General features: G+C 41.4%; 1 protein-coding gene across 3 annotated transcripts in view; it reads right to left on the bottom strand.

The window, feature by feature from the left end:
* PLPPR1 (phospholipid phosphatase related 1) overlaps window positions 1-19,274 on the bottom strand; it is a 155,694-nt gene that overhangs the window by 83,765 nt on the left and 52,655 nt on the right. The window contains exon 2 of one of the 3 annotated variants that reach the window (XM_061632725.1): window positions 17,978-18,077. The exons of the other annotated variants lie outside the window; for them this stretch is intronic. The gene's annotated coding sequence lies outside the window, so the exon portion shown is untranslated. The remainder of the gene's footprint in view (window positions 1-17,977; window positions 18,078-19,274) is intronic. 3 annotated transcript variants of the gene reach the window in all.

The raw sequence follows: 19,274 nt of genomic DNA, 5'->3' as shown, positions 1-19,274 counted from the left end.
GGAGGGAGACCGAGATCATCATCATAATTTATTACCCGCCCTTCACTCAAAGGTCCCAGGACAGGTTACAACAATTTAAAAACATATAATTAAAAACAGTTAGAAACAATCCAAACAACATCACAGAAAAAAGGGTGGGTCCCAAAAATATACATTTCAGGTGTCAAAGACCAGGAAAAAGAGGTGTGTCTTCAGCATTCACTGAAAGTTGTACAATGAAGTTGCCAGATGCACCTTGGTGGGGAGGGAGTTCCACAGCTTGACCCTGGGTTGGCCTAGAATCATGGGATAGAGTACCGTTCTAAACCGTAATAATGTACAAGATTTTGCCTGGGATATTTTCACAGTTTCTTATCAAACTTAAGATCATATATGAATGGGGAAGTATGCATCTATTTCCCCTTTGTGCACACCCTCCTGTCTCTCATCAGGATCCAAAGAACAGTGCACTTCTGAAACTCCACTCAGTCTCAACATTTATTTATGGTGGCTTGGTTCAGATGGAATGGGAAGCCAATGCTTCCCATTACGAGAAAGAGCTGTGTTGAACCTCATGCTCACATGCCCATTTCCCTGCCTTTTTCATGCCCACAGGAAGCATCCATTCTGACTTTAAACTAATAACAGTTTTCTGTGATGACTGAAGTCAGGGAATGACGGTTTGTTTAAACTACTGCTACTGAGAACAAGCAAACAATCAAACTACGGTCTCAAACCATATGTTAGACAAATCAAGGTTTCCTAAGTTAAAATGTGATCAGAACTATGATTACTTAAAATCAAAATCCTTCTTATGGGTGGGGAAAAAAAGAGAGGGGGAAAAGGAACATGTCAGTCCAAGACTCCTCACAGTCTGTTCTTGTACTGTAGTGGGAAACCATGGCTTCCTGAAATGACTGCATCAAGCAATGGTGAGCAACTTTTGACACCCAAGTGGGGTTTCAAAAGCAAATTTATATGTGGTGTGAGGGTCTATTGTTCAAAGATTTTTTTTTTCAAAAAACCTACCAAGTATATGCAAGCCCCTGAGCATGCCTGACAGGGCTGGCTCCAGGCATGCTGGCGCCCTTGGGCACCAGCCTGCTCTGGGTCCTGGCACCCGCATGCATGCCCCACCTACCTACCAGGTGGGTGGAGAAGCAGGAGGTCGGGCAGGCAGGTGAGCGAGAGGGGACGGTGGGTGAGCGAGAGAGAGAGGGGAGGGTGAGCGAACAGGGGAGGGCAAGTGTGTGGGGGCCAGGGGGGAGGGTGAGAGAGCGAGGAGAGGGCAAGCAAGCAAGTGGGGGAGGGCGAGTGAGCGGGCAGGGCAGAGGGAGAGTGAATGAGTGGGCAGGTGGGAGAGCGAGTGAGTGGGCAGGCAGCTCCCTCCCTGCTATCTACGGCAGGGAGCCTGCCACGGAAGGGGAGCGCTACTCCCCCACCATAAGAGAAAAATGTAAGAGATATTTTCAACACATCACTAGTTTTTACTAGTCAGATCTATAAAATGCTGGCTAGCAATCCTGATGTGGTGGCATGTACGATAAATGCAGACACTGAAGCATTTGTTCTTCCCAGCCCTGTATGAAGAGACTCGTCAATAAATACAGCATGTTTATCCATCTGTCTGTCACATTCCCTGACCCAAAGGCAGTCACTCATTAGCTTGTCATGATTTCACACTGCCTTCAAGAGCCACTGCAGGTAGCCTGGTGACCCATGCACAAAGAGCCCCTGACCATCTGCTCCGCCATTTGGAAAATTATGGATTTGACTCCCAGCTCAAGCATAAATGCTACTGAGGAGTGGCTTCCACTCAAGAAACTAACAGCTAATATAAACACTGTCTTAATCCTGTAAGTACTCCAAATACTGTCTCCCTTTCAGACACTTGCAAAACCTAAGGAAACATAAAATTTGCTCTGTCTTTCCACTCAGATCACACAAGATTCCCTTGAAGCCGAGAATACTGATTATTGCTTCTCTCTTTCAAGTGCTCTTACATCTATTGGCTGCTCATTGCTGCTGTATTCTCTTACTTGTACCAATACAAATGAACAATCTGGACAGAGCAACAGTACTTTAGATTTACAGCAGTGTCACTTGAGAACAAGAGTCTTGCTCCATGTGACTCACTCATTACACCAATAATACAAGGTGGCTTCCAAAATGATTACATATTATCCTGGATAAAGGAAGGACTTTATTTACCCTACAGCATATTAATGGAAGAGTCAAAACTCAGCTCCTGAACTACTGTTTGATCACGGAGCTGCCATTACTGCAGCCTGGAATAAGACAGCCCTATTATTAGAAATACAAGTTAATGTTAAGCAGCACCACTAAGTCAGGAATTTTGTGTCCAAACATAATATGTCTCCTCCTCAAAGCGGCATTGCTGATTTCTGAAAAGTGTGTTAAAATTTTGTCCAGCTCTGAGCCTGGTTATGCAAAAAGTCCCTTCGCTTGAGCAAACTTTGCCTTGGAACCAGGCCAAGGATATGGGTGGCCATATATACACTAAGACCTAGAACAGGATCCCTGAACTGAAGCTGGAGCCAGATCTGGCAGAAAGCACTACCCATGACCAGGAAAAGACACAAGAAGTCATGAATAGGAAAGCTGTTCCAGATTAGGAGTGTGCACTGACCACAAGATTCAGTTCGGATCCTGATTTGGCACTTCAGAAAAACAGTCCAATTCTGTCTGAAGCACTTTAAAGGCTGCCTGATTCAGTTCAAGTTCAAATCCCAATTTAGAAAATGATGTTTTGTGCCTTCCCCATTCAATTTTATGGAGAGCATTTAAAAAGACTGTACCTTTCCTTCTTCTTTTAACCAAATTAAATGAAATATGCAGCCCCTCCTGACAGGATAGAACCTTTCAAATTATAGATTAATAGGTTCAGAGGTTTTTGTGCTGAGCACCTTAATTGTTTTTTAAAGAGGCTGTCTATAACTTTTTTATTTTTTTGGCAGAAATGGCTGAAATCTGCAGGCAGGCCCATCCTTTCTCAGGATATGAATCCTGTTGTTAGCTGCACTGTATTTCCAACAAGCGTAGCTTTTACAGTTTGGGGGTGGTCAGAAAGGATTCGTTTAATCGTTGCTATTGTTTTGTGGACAATTTGTATCAAAATAGCAGGAATGAGGCATCCCTCATGCCAAATTACAGACAAATAATTTCAGGCTTTTTTAATGATAGGTATCTTTAAATTTGATTTGTTTGGGGGGGGTGTAGAAATAAAAGAGAGGCAAAGGGACTTGAATATTCAGCATTTTCCATGCAAGCACCATTATAAGAGCCAACAAAAAGCACAGAACTGACAAGAACATTACTTCAGCATCCCTTCTCTAAAGTACTGTGATTGGACAGCCCTGGAAAAATCATTTCTCCTGATTAGAAACTAGATCTGTTGATATGAAAAGAGCTCTCCCTCCTTTTTCCACTCTGGCATTTTTCTTATATGGAAAGTTGGGGGGGAAATGTTTCAATTTTTGCAGACACACTGTACAGTGTTTCTGAAACATCAAAATCTCCCAGTCACCCTGAAATCACCTAGGAGATCCCCAGTTTGGATCAGGGTGCTTCAGAGAGATCCCACTTTGGGTCGAAGAAGCCCCAAATCTGTCCAAAGCATCCCACTTTGGTTCAATATTTGTGCAAATCCATTGCACACCCCTGCTTTAGATATTGTTGGACCGGGGAGCCAATGGTTAGGGGTAATGGGAGTGCTAGTTCAACAGCATCTGGAATGCCACAGGTTCACCATCACTGACATAATGCCACCTAGCTTCTCCTGTTTCATACTCTGTTGGCCCACCAAGGTCACCAGATCTCAGGATTTGATTTAAAGTTTTATAGCCTCCTCCTCAGATTCTCCCAGGTTTCCCCGCACAATTAGTTACATAGAACAGGAGGATCCTGTCTCTTCCTCCATTGATTCTGTATTATAATCTACAATATATCCTACAGTGAACAGTTAAAAGTTTGCATTTCAATTTGCTGACGGAGTGAGAAAATGAACATTTTTCTCTAAAAGTAAAATAATTCAGAGAACAATGTACTCTTCCAGCTGTGGCAGATTGCAAAACAGTTCAGTCTAAATACGTGGACTGGAAGCTAAAAAAGATGATCAGAATAAGTTTATGGTGTTAGAATTAAAAAATAAAGAGCTGTTAGCCATAGCAAAATAAAAAAAATGAAACTATTTGAGCGGGAAAATACTCTTGGTAAATTATATGCAATGCAAAGAAGGGACGTGAAAGTAAAAGATGCATTCACAGGCAATGGTTGCATGAATTCAGTGACTATTGCTGGAAATTCTATATCTAGCAATGGCCTTTAAAAAGGGTTCTTCACTCATTACAGCAGGGGCAACTAGGGTAGCCAACTGTCCACGTTTGGCCTGGAATGACCAGGAACTGAGCTCCATCTCCAGGAGAATTGCCAACTCTCCAGGTCTGGCCTGGAGGAATTGACCCCGATCTCCAAGAACCTCTTGAGGCCAATACTGGAGATGGGACATGCCAACACTGGGGTCTCACTCCGGCCTGTCATCTCAAGAGGCTGAAACAGGAGGGTGCAGGAGATACAAAGGGGAAGTTAAATAGTCAGTAAAGAGAGGAAAAAACGTGGAAACTAGTCCTATGTAAAAGTTACAAAATGGAGTTAGGAGGCTGGTAGAGGTGCAGAGACAGCCGGAAGTGGCAGAGAGGAAGAGTTGAGTATTCAAGAACAGTTCCCTGTTTCTCTCTGTGGCTAAGAGTGTTGCAGCTGCCTGCTGACTGAGCCAGGAGAAGGCCTCACTGCATTATACTGGTCAGTCATACGGTTTTTCTTTCTTAAATTTAAACAAAAAAATTCAAATCACAACAGACAGGTGGTGGTGGTGAAGGACCTTCAGACAGTGGCACAGTAAAAAAAAGGAAATGTTGTGTACTTTTAACAATGAACGGTGCAAGGAAGATGCATTCAAAAATTGGCTTCACAAAGTCAACACAGTTACAACAGAATGCATTCTATACTGTGAAGGGTTTTCAGTTAAGTATGAGGGAAGAAAAGCAGTGAGAAGCCACGCTGAAAGCATAAAACACAAGGAATTAGAAAACAACAGAAAAGAATGCCACAAATTTCTTCATTTTTGTACCAAAAGAGACTCATCCCTAGAAAATTAGGTTATAGTAGCTGACGTAGGACAGGTTTACCACAGTATTTCCCACTATTTAAGTTACACAAGACAAGACTGTGCATTGTGAAAGCCAAGCTGAAGGTGAAACTGAACATTAACATGACCTGTGCAGAGTTTCTGGACTTCTTAAAAAAGAACCCAGATCTGCTAAAATAGCAAGAGGTCAGCTCAAATATAAATTTAAAAAGCAGGAAGCTGAGGACAAGCCAACCCAGTTTTATGGTAAAAACATCACATTACATTTCAAGCACTTTAGTATTTTAGTACCCTAGCGGCAGAGAGGGAGGATAGAACAAGCTTAAGTGTGACAGAAATGGCCTACAGTAGTGGTTGTCTTTGGAGACTCTCCCTGGGGTTTACTATTTTTATTTTTTTTAAATGCTCTTTATTTTAAAGGTTTTTTTATTTTTTTACAGAATGACAACAAAATGACATGCGGAAAACAGAGTACACAGAGAAGAAAACACAAAGAAGAACAAAAATATAAGATAAATAAACAAAAATAAATAAAAAGGAAATGTGCTCTCTTGGCCTCTAAAGGTCTGGTTTTCCAAGTTTGGCTTTAAACAGTAAAGGTGAATTAAAGAGGTGAAATTGGGTCCTTGAATTGAGACTGGTAAAGTAACATGTAGAAATTCGATCTCAATTTGAAAAAAAGTCTCCAGGAATTTCCTCAGCCATGGTTGGTGACCCTAGGGGCAACCAATGTGGTGCCCTCCATATGTTTCTGGATTACAGCTCCCATCAGCTTAGGCCAGCATGGCCAATTGGTCAGGGATGATGGGAACTGTGGTCCAGTAACATCTGGAGGGCACCATGTTGGCTGCCATGGCATTACATGGTTGCAAACCAGCATTGCATGTGCTAAAAGAGTGTGTGCTCATCAGGGAACTATTGCTAATCCCAGCTCTGCACCCTTCCAGGCATACCGTTCACAGCAGTATAGCTACTATTTGTTACAAAGTATTCTGGAGTGAAATTATAGCAGACCGTCCACACCACCGGTTCCATGTCACTGTTTTCTGGAGGGTGATTGTGCTTTTTCCCATCCACACCAGTGACAAGATTCAGGACTGAGAAACGTTCTGTGGCTGTAGTCATATCATTTCTGTTCCCTTGCTCCTTCAGCCAATAATGGTTGGAGTTATGAGAATGTGCACAGGACACTTACAGCTCTTCCATGTTTTTGATGGTGGTACGTAATAGCTGGTATTCTATAATTCTGTTTGTCAGTGAGATTAGGAGACCTGACAGCAGGAACTTCTTAAATTCACTCTTTCTGGTCTGAGCTACAGATAACCTCTTGTCATAAAAGGCCAGTGAGGGGGGAAAGGCACAAAATAGAAGTTGTTCAAACCACATACCCCACACACAAGATGCAGGAAATTGTGCAAAACACCTTCCACACAATGAAAATATTACAGAACCATTCTGGATCTTTCACAAATGTTGGATTTTTTAAATTTTATTTTTAAATTTTATTTTATTTTTGCAGTGGAAGGCAGTTTGATGACTGCAATATTCCAGAATAGCGATGGAATAGTAACATAATGTAGAAGCATGCCGAAAAATCCAGTTATAGCAGTTACAAATGATATATCTGGATGGACCCTTGGTGATGAGTGCACCAATATAGTAAAACAAATTTGTAAATGTGTTGTTGCTGGAGTCCCATCAGCCCCTCCACACCCCTTGCTGGGGATGGCAACCGGATGGCCAAATCATCACTGAAAAGGCCAGATTTGGAGCTGTTAGTTGCTAATCCCAGGTACCTCCATAAAACAAGAACAATGACGGTCTCATCCTTTTGCAATTCCAAATTCCAGAAATAACCAGATGCTGCCAGTGTCCGTGTGTGTGTATGTTACTCTCTACATGCTGAGTAACAAAACTGCTTCCTCAGCACACATGCTCTCTTGGGAAAGAATGAAGGGAACTCCATGAACACCATCAAATGTAGGCCCTGATTACCCTTTGTAACCTAGCAATAATGAGCAGGATCTACAGTGGGTTTTACCTAAAAGAGAGATGATTATTTACGAATAAGCGCACCAGGCAATCTCCATAATAAGTTAACATAATGATAGCAAAGCTCCTTCTATGTTGTATTGGAGGGCTTGGGATAGAGGGGTCCTCAGGAAATCAAAAAATTAAATGGAAACCTCAGGGACCAGAAAAGCTACTTGCCTTTTATATTTAGTCAATATGAATATTTTCTTTTAAAATGAAAGAGGCAATATAAGAAAATGAAAGGGGAAAATTCTGATCTTTCTTTTTTTAAATGCAGCTGTTACTTTGTTTAAATTATCGGGGGGGATACTTAATGGTGGATTTACCATATCAAAAACAAATATGAAACTAAAGTGATATGGGCAGTCATGGAGTTGTTGTCAATTAAGTCCTACTCAGAGCAGACTCATTAAAATTATTGAACCTAGTTAGTCATGTCCATTAATTTTCAATAGGTCTACCCTGAGTAGGACTGCTATTGAACACCACCTATGATATGCAAGAACTACATTCTTTTGACAGGTATGAATTCCCCCATGGGTATAAAACATCCAACTGGCAGTCCTTGGGAAAAATGGTACATTTGTACCCAGAACTGACAACAGAATTTCCACCCTCACTCTTATATGCTGCTCTGTCCACCTTTTTGAAGTTACTCTCCTATACATTTGCCAAAAGTGTTGTACCCCATGAGGTAACAGCATAATGAAAGCTGTAACTTTTACCCCTAGAGTGTCTGGTTTTACAGAGCTACGTAGCTAGACATGAAAGAGATGAATAATAATCAGTATCACATCAAAGTTGGTTAAATCAAAATTGATCATAGTTAATACATTAACAGTGAATGTTCAAAATGTAGCAAGTTTTCATGAACGTCTGAAAATGCAGAGCTATAGGTGTTGACAACCACTTCAATGTGATTATCAGCACTCCTATATGAATGTGTTTCATCAATTTTCAGACATAACTGCGCATAATTCCCCCCTTGCTCATTTGCTGATTCGTCTGTCTTTGTTAGAACAAGACTGGCACAAAGGTTTCCTTCAACCTTCTGTGTTAATGTTGAAACTGACCGCCAGCTATGCAGAGTCAAAACTGAAGTTAACTTGTTTAAGAAGGCAAGGAAGGGAGGAGGGATGAAAGGGGCAGGACACAGATGGTTGCTTTGCCATCTACTTCCTCAACACTTTTACAGGTATACATAAGGACAGCCCTGCTGGATCAGGCCAAAAGTCCACCTGTTCCAGCATCCTGTTCTCATAGTGGCCAACAGTGGTCCATAAGCAGGTAGCTGGCAACCAAGATGGCTGGCTTACCATTCCCAGCAACTAGTTCATAATGGCACACTGCCTCTGACAGTGGAGGTAGAACATACCCCTCATAGCTAATAGCCATAAATGGCCTTATCCTCCATGTAGCATTTCTGGATTGCAATCTGTGACAATCCGATATTTTCTTCAAGAATCTTTTAATCTATAGCACTGTGCTTGATCAGTTTTGCGGATGAAGTTATCCCAGCTGCAGGGAACCTTTGGCCCTCCGGATGTCGCTAAACTACAACTCCCATCAGCCTCAGAAAGAATGACAAATGGTCAGGGAGGATAAGAGTTGTGGTTCAGCAACATCTGGAGGGCCAAAAGTACCCCATACCTAAGTTATCCCCATCACAGAGGCAGAGTTATACACTATCTCAGCAAGCTAGCACTGTTCTGAACATTCCCTTCATGTTTTTATTTTTTCATTTACCATCAATTAATGAGAAAAGAAACCTCATTTGAATATTATCAAAGGGGACAGAACATTTTGATAATATTCTTATGAGTGAGGTTTTGCTTTTTGATCATGCTTAAACTTACCTTTCAGGTGGCCAAGGGGTGTTTGTGAGTGTGCTTTCTTTCATGTCATCTGTGGTCTGAACTCTGCAGCCTCCCTGGATGTCCATGCTTAAAGTCCAGGAGAAAACATCATGAGGTGACTCCTATAGGGATTCATCAGACCAGGAAGCACGGACAGCCAGGGAGGCTGCAGAATGCTGGAGAAATGATTAATGGAAAGAAACACACACCGAGAGACACACATCATCCTCAGCCTCAATAACAATAATAAAGTAAGCTCAAAACCGCATATCCACTGCAGTGGTGGCTGGTGCCCTTTGGGACTGGTAGGGTGGAAGGTGCAGAGACCAACAGTTGGTGGAGCCAGAGCCAACAGCAAAGCAAAGGCAGAGCCACGTAATTCTAGTATTGCCCCATCCTCCTTCCTACTGAGTTCTACAAAGGCAACACTGAGACTAAGAACAGGGAAGCTGGAATAGACGTAAGAGGGGGCCAGGAGGGACTGATTAAAGACAGACTAAGGTTGATGGGCCAGTGCCTCATTCACACTAATGGAGCAGCCTCCACCGGTCCACTGAAATAAATTCTCAAGTGCCCTGAACATGAGGCACATACATAGAAGTCTTTTTTGCAAAGGAAGAAAAATGTTGAGGATTTGGAGGACAGATTTTGACACAGCACTGCAGCAAACACATATTAACCACTCTACGTTTACAGTGTAGCATAGAGGCAGGGACAGGGGGCATTTGAGCATTGGTGAATAAGTGCCTTCATGTGACCACTGAATCACTCCTGCAGACTACCTCCAAGGCATCCCTTCCACCTGGAGAAGATACACTTTTAAATTGCCTAGTTATGTTATTTTATTAATTCATGAGCCACTTTCCACATGATCCTCAAGGCTGTTTACATAAAAACAACTAAAAGTAGATTTAAAAACAGTACAAAAACATCAGCTAAAGATGGGTTTAAGAACAATACAGAATAAACACCTAAGGCAGAGACCTTTTCATCCAGCTGAATTTGTAAGGAAGAATTTGTAGGCAGAGGGGTTAAGCAGTCCCCCCCACCAAATCTACTGATTCTCTCCTGCAAATGCTCCCCTACCTACACATTAGGAAACAATGGCAAGCCTTGCCCATCAAGATAATGGGAATTGGCTAATTGGTACAAAAGAACCAGAATGGCTCGTAAGGGCAGAAATCATCATAGTCTGACAATGGGGAATATAATCCTCCAAATAGGAAGTAGACCAGATACTTTAGTTACAGGACTGGGATGGATAAAACCACTGAAATGGAAATTAAACACAGGAGCATTGTGTTTTGTACAAGACCTTAGCAAAGCACACTTCCTTCTTTCTGCCACTATTTTCAAAGTCAAACAAAGAGGACAACATCATCCCCATTCTTTACTGAGCATATTTAGATTTCGAATGTGGCATGTGCTGGACAGCACTGCTTATTGTTTTTAATTTTTAGTGGGTTTTATTAAGATTATGAGCTGTTCTGGAGGCCTCATTTTAGGGACAGTAAGGAGGGGTATAATAAATAAATATTACTTTCCTAGTTGCATGTTATTTGATACACTAGAGTAGTCATAAGTCTCAGGTGCTACAGATTCCGTCTTCCTTATGATCATTACTCACTACCTCTGCCCTACTTTCTTCTTCCAATCCTTTCCCCCCGAAGTAGATCGGGGATAGGGAGCCTGTGGCCCTCCAAATGCCACACTACATCTCCCATCATCCCTGACCATTAGCCTCGGCGGCTGGAGCTGATGGCAGTTAAAGGCCCACACAATCTGCAACGCCAAGGGTTCCCTATCCCCACAAAAGATAGCCCATCACTCCCTTCACTTCCCTGTCTAGTCTATTTGCTCCTTCAATAGGATCAGTTCTACCATCTGGCAAAGTGAGGCAGCTGCTTGAAGAAAAAAGGCCATTAAAATGGCAGCAAATGTTATTTTTAATGAATTCATTCGTATTCATTCATATTATACTTTTACTGTGGCAGAGGTGACAACTGGGAAATACCTCAGGATGGCAGGCCACCAGGACTCCAGTGGCACAACAGGTGAGTGCACAGTACTTACATGGCAGTCCACAGCGGGCTGATTATGTGGTAATGAGTTTGAGCCTCACCCAGAGCACATGTCTTTGGGAAAGGGCCATACCTCAGTGGTAGAGCACATACTTTGTGAACAGAAGGTTCCTGGTTCAATTCCTGCCATCTAAATGGAACAGGTAGCAGGTTATGCGGAAGACCTCTGTCTGAAACTGTGGATTGGGAAACTATGGCCATCTAGGTGGACTACAACTCCCATAATTCCTGTCCATTGCCATGCTTGCTAGGGATGATGGGAGATGGAATCTAAAAACATCTGCAGGTCCACACTCTCCATCCCTGGACCAAACAATACTGGGCTAGATGGATAAACAGTATGACCCAGTAATACAGCCTCTGTTGTTTCAGTACTTTGCTGGCTACCCACAGCACAGATTTCTCCCAGGTACAGCTGAAGATCCACCAGATCTAAGGTTTAACTTTCTTAAAAGAGCAGCCCTGAAAACTAAAGCCTGCCTCAGAGCCATATGATCTGCCTTAAAAGCCCGGCTCTTTAATCCTTAGGACTCATTCACACATGCACATAGACTGGCGGAACTGAACAAGGGCAAAGGTCATACAGAAGAGCAGCCAGCAATAATAAGTCCCAAGTTATTAGAAAACATAAGGAATACAATCAAAATGTCCTGTAGCTCAATATAACTCAGATGTATGTCCCATTGAGGTCAATGGGACTTCTAAGTATGCTCAGGATTTTGGCTTTAGGCTGCATGGTTAGACCTTAATCTTCTTCTACCCTCTTAGGACTTTTTTTTTGCTTCTTCTTGTCTCTCTGGGTCTTTCAACAGTATGAACCAAACAAATCAAGCGGATGGCTTTCTAGAGAACAGAAAAGCTCGTTGTGTGGGTTTCCATCATGTTAAATTAAAACACACACAGACACACTTCAGTTTGACATGTTACCAGTTTTGTTTGTTTTTAAAATCCTTATCACTCTAATGGTTATTCTGCCATTAGCTAAAACTGCCCAACTCAACCTCATGAATTGGCTGCTGTATTTAAGCAAGACAACCTTGGTTAAAATAGACTGTATCAGGATTGCATTGCTTTTAGAATGACTTTTAATGAGAATAAATGTATTGCATTTAAATAATCTAATAACAAAGGGATCCCATTACAAGGAGTTAATTAAGAATGTGTTTAAGGACACTGCAGGATCACAGCTAATGTGTTCACTTGTCTCGCACGATCAAGCTCTTTGAAATTCAATCCCCTGTCTATTAAATGTGGCAAAATAACCTCTTACTGCTTTTGCTGGGGCATTGAAATAGATACATAGATCAGCCACTTGTCGGCACATGTTAACCTTAAAAATCACTGAAATAAATACACCAATAAATAAATCTCTGTTGGAAACATGAAAGAGATGCACGAAATTAATTAGTCAAAGTTGCCAGTGTGCAACCAGGATATTGGCACTGATCTTTTAAAGCCCCCCACGAAGCCAGAAATAAGATACCCACAGCTATTCCTTCCTGTTACTTTTACAGTCCTCTCATCTGCCCCTTTTCCCTAGAGTTGCTGGCTTTCAACTGGGCCTGTAGTGACACCTTTAGCAGCAATTTGATCTGAAGGAATTAGTTATGTGATCATGCTCATCTATATGCCATTAAAAGCACCTGCCGATTAAACCACTGTTAATAGCCAAAGAGCAAGATGGACTCTTTTCCCCCCCCCCAATACATGGTCAGTTAGCAACCCAGCATCCCCCTTGCTCTGAGGCACAAGTGCATCCCTGCTTACAGCAAGCAGGAAAGAAAGGCGGGCAACAGCATCAGGGGACAGATGTCAGAGAAGACATTTTGCATCTGGCTGGGGGCGTTAAATCAGGAGATTTAAAGGTTGCAATTTGGCAACCCTACTCAAAGTGTCTGTGGCAAATCACCCTTCTAGCCCAAGGGCTGCAAGGCAGAACAAATGCAAAGCACAACGCTTTTTTAAAAAGTGTTTTTAAAGATGTTTTAATATATTTTAGGGTCTGTTCTTATGATGTTTTAAAGTGTTTCTAGTGTTTTCTTTGCCACCCTGTGCTACTGGAAGGAAGGGCGGGATATAAATCTAATAAATAAATAAGTAAATAAAAATATTTGTGTCTGTGTGATGATCCTCTACGTCACCACATTGTATATACCATTTTATTCTTAAATACTGTAAACCCAAACTAGGGATGGATACTTCTCTCAGTTTCCTTTCTCTGTTTCTCATTTTTTGAACCTTGTTCCATTCTGCACATTTCCAAATCAGTTTGTGGGTTTTTTTTGGTAAGCATTTTAGTGTGAATTTCTTCTACTTGATGCAATTTTGCCCAATATACACATTTTTGCAGGCAATTTGCCCTAATATAATGTGTTTTATGTTTCATTTTTACTAATACAGTATATACATTTTTATTCTCAATTTAGCCTAATATACATACTATCTGCTTGGAGAGACGCATCACAAAATTCAGAGAAGTGCAAACCTTCAAAGATAGCTGTTTGTTTGCATATAGTTTCAGAAAGAGCAAATTAGGCAGGTTTAGCATTAAAATCCTAAAGAAATCTATTTTCTACCCCATCCTTAGCCCAGAGAAAAGTTATTCTGGATACTGGACAAGTCTATCACGATGCATGTAGATCCCATCATGTCACAAGAAAGTGTGATTATTGCTGCTCCTCTGACAGATCCATGTTCTCCTTGTCATCAGTGCTCAAATCAATAAAGGATCCTTCCTCCATATTTAGTTTTAATACACTCAGCTAATAGACAACGACACTTAAAGGAGCTCTGCCTGGTTAAAAGCTGAATGATGAAGAGGGCTGACACTCACTATGAAGAGGCTGGCCAGAGGCTCATCTTTGATTCTTTAGGGGAGGCATCTGAACTGCCTCTTTGCTCAAGAGTGCAGACCCTCTTATGATTGCGTGTCATAAATTACATGAAGCTTTCTAAGTGAGCAGCTGAATCACTTGAAAATATTCTAGCAGAGACCAGTTTGGACTAGTCTATAGCTGGGGCTGAACCCATTTGTCTGTTTATCTCTCTCATGAATCGATCAATCTGGTGATAGTAGGTTTAAAGTATGGGGCATCAATTGGGAGAGGCTCCAGTGTGTGTAGGTTTAATTCTGATGCTCTGGTTAATTCAGTTTCTAAATGCTAACAACATTACTTGTTCAAAGAGAGAGAGAAAAATTTAATTCTCTCTTCAGATTGTCAGATATTCAGAGACATTTCCCACTGACTGATAAGCCTGATTGATCCTTTGTCAAAGAAGAACTACACAAATGCACATAATGTGCTCTAGATGTTAATTGAAATGTTGCAGTGTTAATTTGCATCAGATATGTCCATTTCTTTGTGATGATGGCCTCTGGTTATTATTTAAATTGTTAGATTGCTTATGGGAAATGTTTATCAATCTTGGCCTGTAAAATTATTCAGAGAAATACATATTGGACAAGGTTCAAAGAGCCTCATTTAGCCTTAGGTGAGTTGAATGTTTTGGAGGTTTTTTTTAATAACTAGAATTAGTGCCAAACTTCAGGGGGCCCTTGGCGTCATCCTGCTGATGCCCCCCACTGCCAGTGCCCCTCATCCCCATTGCAGTGGGAGCACCACCATCCTCCTGCCCCAGGCTCTGGGAGTCCCTTCAGAGCAGATTTTGAGGTGGCAAAGGAGAGGAAACAGATGCCCCATTGCACCAGCAGAATCCCATTGGGAGAGCATTGGAGACAACCCTGAGAATTAAGTGCATGCCTGTTTCCATGGGAAATAACTCTGTCTATGTGTCTATGGCACGAATGTGTATGGATCTGGCCCCACCCACTACTGGATGTGGCCCCTGACAGCTTGGCAGCAAGGTAATGTGGCTCTTGGTCCAAAAAAGGTGCCTCATCCCTGATTTAGAACATAAGAATATTAAAACTAATATTTTCCCTGTGAAATATCTTTTGAGGATATACTCATTTTAGGGTAGCATGCAAGCTTTCAAGTTCTCTAGAACTCTTCATCAGGCTAGGTAGTAAAGAGAGCAATGGGTGAGGGGAAGGTAGAACAGAGAGTGAACATGGAAGGAAGGGGCTGTGTTGAATCCATGAAGTCTACATCTGATCAGAGTCTTAAGATGGAATGGGGCAGGAGAAAGCAAGGATCCAAATGAGGTTCGTTTAGATGCCATGCATGTATTAGTTTGCACCAAAGCTTGCTGGGTACAAGAAGCATCACTGGCGACTGATTCCACAGCCCTGAAAACACAAGCCTGTCTCTATCCTAAGGCATTCTCTAATACAGTGATTCTCAAACAGTGCGCCCAGGCACACTGGTGCGCCCTAAGAGGTGGCTAGGTGTGCCTCAAATATTATGAAAGTATATTTTAAAAATGAGAAGAAACCCATTTGTATAGGGTAATAGTTTTCTATAGTTTGTTATTTTTATTCATAGTTTAAAATATATTAATATATTTTTAATTTTGTACACGAAGTGCGCCAGAATTTTTTTTAAGGTTTTACAGTGCGCCGCGAACCAAAAAAGTTTGAGAACCACTGCTCTAATAGGTGGGAAATGGGTGGGAAATTCCATGATAGGTGGAAAATCTTTTCTGTACAAGGAGAAAAGGTTAAAGTACTTTATAGACTTGAACTTAGGTACACAGAAACAAATTGGCGGTCTGGGATGTCTGCTTGCCTTAATTCCACATCTTCTGAACGGCTGAAGTTCTACAGACATGAGGGATCTTAAACAAAGCTTTGCCCAAATATATATATATATCTTCAGTAACCTCTTATATGTATCTATATATCTATATCTATATCTATATATCTATATATCTCTCTCTCTCTCTATATCTATCTATCTATCTATCTATCTATCTATCTATCTATCTATCTATCTATCTATCTATCTATCTATCTATCTATCTATCTATCTATCTATCTATCTATCTATCTATATCTATATCTATATCTATATCTATATCTATATCTATATCTATATCTATATCTATCTATCTATCTATCTATCTATCTATCTATATCTCTTCAGTAACCTCTTAAATGTTCTAATTATCATGCCAGATCTTTCCATCTAGAAGCAGGTTCATAAAACCTTATTGAAATAGGCTTTTGGTTACAACCTTGAAGAATGCCAGGCTGAAGGAAGAAACCTAGCTTTTATTTTCTTGCAAGCACTCTCAAGGTATCTTCTCAAACGCTGCAAAGCTTATCCATGATCCCCTTGATAATAGAATTTAACACTGGCACGAGAAGGAGATATTAACTTGTCTCCCAATCAATGGAGAGCTCACCCCTTTATCAATAAGAATAAGAAGGATCCAGGCAGTCAGCCATAAGAAATGATACAGGTCTAAGTCAGATTATTCCTCTTATCTTTCTCTCCATGTAGAGGATAGTGGCAAACATGAAATGGGGGCCAGCAGCAAAAGGGGATGCTATCATTATCCAGCTTGGTAAATCCGCTGATGAATGTCCCATAATAATAAATTAAGCAAAAATTCTGCACCACCGTTACTTAGTAACGCTTCCTTAGCAGGGCAATGTGGCTTTGTTCTGACACAACCAACTCAAAAATCTACACGATTAATACAATAAAACTGGACATCCAAAACAACAGCTACCTGTATTCCTCTCCCATCATCTGAAAACACAAAAGGTTGCGATGCTGGGGGGAAAACCCATATGGCACACACAAAAAAAAGTGAAAATAAAATTAGGTTTCAAGGTTAATTCCCCAACCCCAATGGCCAAGAGCTCCCTTCTAAATTCAGAGGTTTGTTTTTAAGGTGGGGGGAGAAAACTGATCATGGGGATGTCCTTTGCTAAAACTTTATTTCAACCCAGGCATATAATTTAGTTATGTATACTTGTTTTTCTTAAGTTCCACTTATTTTGTCTGTGTATTGTTGATAGTTATTGTCCTGACTGATCCTGTTGGGCTTCAGACTCGGATTCACTGGGGTATTTTTCTCCATTATGTTTACTGTGGAATCTCTGCTTAGAGCATTTCTTAGATCACCTTACAGATTACACAGCACTCTGCGTCTCTACACAAGCATAACTACTCAAGCTAAGATGTTGTTGCAGCAGTTAGACGTGCCCCTTGAGATCCTTTAAGTAGGCTCGGGGTGGAGTCTCTCCATTTATGTGGGGAAGGTTTCTCTGAATGGGACTGTGTGCGCAAGTAAGCAACAGGTTGAAAAGCTGGTGCTGTCTGTGAGTGCCTATGCACCTGCCAGCATGTCTTTGGTGACAGCAGAGGAGGCACTTCATCCAGATCCTCCTCTGACACCACCTCTGGTTGAGCTTCCAATTCCTCCTTCTTGAGAGGAGGCAGGAGCATCAGGTTAAGCAACAAGAGAGAGCTATCTTGTCAGAGAGCATTTCCTTAGTTGTAACTAGAACTAAGGGAGAGGAACTGTCACTATCTGAAGTGCTGAAGCCTTTTTCTGCTTCAGGCCCCTTCCACTGCAGCCCACAGGGTCCTTCGCCAAGATCCCAGTCTACCCTCTTCCTTCTGGTCACTCCAGGAACTCTTCACGGGGCCTATGACAGTTATTATATATTATCTTATATACACTGTTTAAAGGTATTTTTAATTAAGCAGCTTATACATTTTTCTCAGTAAAATACACAAATGCTCAGGAGGGGAAAAGCTGTGACCCTCCAGATATTGCTGGACTACAACTCCCAGCATCCCTTGTCATGCTGGCTGGGGCTGATAGGAGTTGAGAGTCCAACACCATCTGGGAGGGCCACAGGTTCCTTATTCCTACGATATGGGGTTGCTGCTTTCAGTTCTGCGAGGAAACATACAGTATAAATATTTTAAATAAATAAATACTTGCTGTCATCCCTGGAACATGGAGGAAAGATGCAGGGCCCCTCCATTGTCTCTGCGGAGACACCAGCACCATCAGGCTCCTCCCTCAACTGTCATCAGGCTGTAGGAGAGGGAAAGAAATGGGACTGCTTGGCTGAGATACCAGCAATGTTTAGCCCTTCCTCTCCTTGGGCTCTTTCCATGGCAGCTGGCCGCTACAAGAACTGTAACTAAGAACAAGTGCCTGAGTTTGCTTTCCTCATCCTCCCCCTCCCAATCCCTTTTCCTTGTGTGTTGTGTCTTTTAGATTGATATTTAATATTGATCTGCTGGGAGACCTTTTTTGGCTGAAGAGTGGGGTAAAAATTCGTTCAAGAACTAAAAGTAATACACATGCCAGCTCTTACTGTTTCCTCAAGCATGTGAGCTTTGGGCACCTTTATCCAATGGTTAGGTGGGGAACCTCCGGCCTCCAGGCCAATCATGGCCCTTCAGGGGATCCCATCTGGCCCTGGAGCCAAAAAGGTTTCCCACCCTTGGTGTACACAAACAAGCTGAGGTTTAATCACTTTCAATAAGTTCACCCTTAAACTTTGGCTTCCATAAAACTCACGTCCCTGTGCTATATTAGTATTCATTATCATCTGCCTGCAGCCGTTAGTGTCTGTTTTGTTTCTCAGACAAAACCTAAGAATTCTGTTCCAAAAGGGATTATCTGAGAACCTACTGAAAAGAGATTCAAAGAGGGAACAGTGAGTCTCTATACTATTATCAGTTTATCATCATTTTTCTGAGGTAGGCCTAGAATTCATTAATCTCCTTGATGTTTTGCAATCTCATAACTGAAAACATGAACATCAAATTTAACAGAATGAATCCAGCTCTGAGAGCCCACAAAGATGCAGGTGAGAAATGAATAAAAATCCTAAAGACATGAAAGGGCTGCGGAATCAGTCTGATCATATTCCATGGAGCTGTGATGGCCGATATTAAAAAGATGGAATGCCCATATTTCACTAATATAAAAAATCTCAAAGCAGTTATGAAGAATACCATAACATTCCAATATTTTTATTATTAATGATTCTAATAATTAGTATTTGACCCCAAAAGGCACCTACGAATATTTCAAATTTTAAAAAGGAGTACAAAAGGTTTCTAGTATATAAATAAAAGTAATGTTTCATGCCTTATTGCAGGGAAAAAGACACACACTCCTTCCAAATAAGGGTTACCAAGCAAACCAAGATGCGTGGTCTATACGCAGGATCAGAGAAAAGGATGGTTCCCATGTGACACCAACTTTTAGACTATCTGA

Source organism: Rhineura floridana, chromosome 1 (genome assembly GCF_030035675.1).
Source record: "Rhineura floridana isolate rRhiFlo1 chromosome 1, rRhiFlo1.hap2, whole genome shotgun sequence".
In the NCBI taxonomy this organism is placed as follows: Eukaryota; Metazoa; Chordata; class Lepidosauria; order Squamata; family Rhineuridae; genus Rhineura; species Rhineura floridana.
The sequence above is the reverse complement of the archived record's forward strand: the minus strand, read 5'-3'. Positions and strand labels throughout refer to the sequence as shown.